This window comes from Meleagris gallopavo, chromosome 2 (genome assembly GCF_000146605.3).
Source record: "Meleagris gallopavo isolate NT-WF06-2002-E0010 breed Aviagen turkey brand Nicholas breeding stock chromosome 2, Turkey_5.1, whole genome shotgun sequence".
Taxonomy (NCBI): domain Eukaryota; kingdom Metazoa; phylum Chordata; class Aves; order Galliformes; family Phasianidae; genus Meleagris; species Meleagris gallopavo.
In genome coordinates, this window is record NC_015012.2 from 70,032,906 (window position 1) to 70,034,231 (window position 1,326).

Sequence of the window (1,326 nt, forward strand, 5' to 3'; positions counted from 1 at the left end):
CCTGCTCTGCCCTGCCCTGCCCGCTCCGTGGGGCCCTCCCCGCCGGTGGCCACCACTTCAGAGTGAAGAGATGAGGGACTCCCTCTCCTTCCACGTGCCTTTCTATGTACACCCCATAGCGGTAGTGCCCGTCCTCAGAGGCAGGTGTGCTGATCATCCCCCTTCCTAAAAGAGGACTGTGTTTTGAGGGCTACAGTCTTCGCTAATGAGACTTTTCTTTTTCCAAATGAGAACAAAGTGTTCCTCAGAGCTGAAGAGTGTGACAGATCGAAGCTGGCACAAGAGCTGGTTCCCCAGCCGCCCTTCTGCCGCCTCCCATATGGCCCCGTGACGGGCATTCGCAAATGTCTCTTTGGAGCAGTATAGCTATCTGTGAGTTAAAGCTTTATGCGCTTTCCGTTTTTAACAGAATACGGGAGGAAGGAACGCTTCCTCTTTCGAGTCTTGTTTCATGTGTGTTCTTCTAAAACAGCCACCCAGGTTTCTCTCTGTGTGTTGCAGTTAGGACCATAGGTACGAGTGGTGGTGCGTCAAAATGGTTTGCGCATGAGATACAAATCCGCATCAGGTTGTATTTGTATGTTAGTTTGTATGGCTTTAGCGTGACCCAGGATCACACACACAGAACACACTGCCCTGTGCAAAAGCTGGAACAACCCAGAAGCTGGCTTTTGAGGGGTTAGTTTGAAGTCAGAGTGGCTCGAGGCACTCATGTCCCATGGTTACTGAAGGGACAGGAGAGGGGATAGCAGTAGCCCAGCCGACGCTCTGTGCTGTGGTACTGCATGAATCACCATTTCCAATAACTTTTCCATCTTTTCTTCAAAAGCAGGTATTTATTGTCTTCTCACCTTCATGGTACTGCCATTAGCACGCACCCACCAAACTTACCCACCTTCCCACTCTCCTTAGCACCATAATCGTGCTTTACTGAGTGCTCTTGGCTTTCCCTCTCTGCTTTCTCTTTACTTTTCTCTCTGGCTCTGACGGATAGTGCTGTTCACATTTCATCCTTCCTCACCCCTGGCCTTTCGTTTTCCCTCACTACACGATATCTATAGCAAGTCTTCCTACTGCACAGCTGTAACTTACCCGTGTTTTTCCTGGGATGGGCATAAAGCCTTCTGACCTCACTGCACAGAGTTCAGTCTGTGCTTCCCTAACCATACCCTCAGCCTGTGTGCAACGCAGCCGCTGCAGGTCCTTGTTTTCGAAGAGCCCCACAGCGCAGTCCTTCCCCCCAGTGTTTCTAGAGCCATATTCCCTGCACGCTGCCCGCCCCAGGCCGGCTCCTGCCCCGCTCACCCAACACAGGGCCCGGCCCCT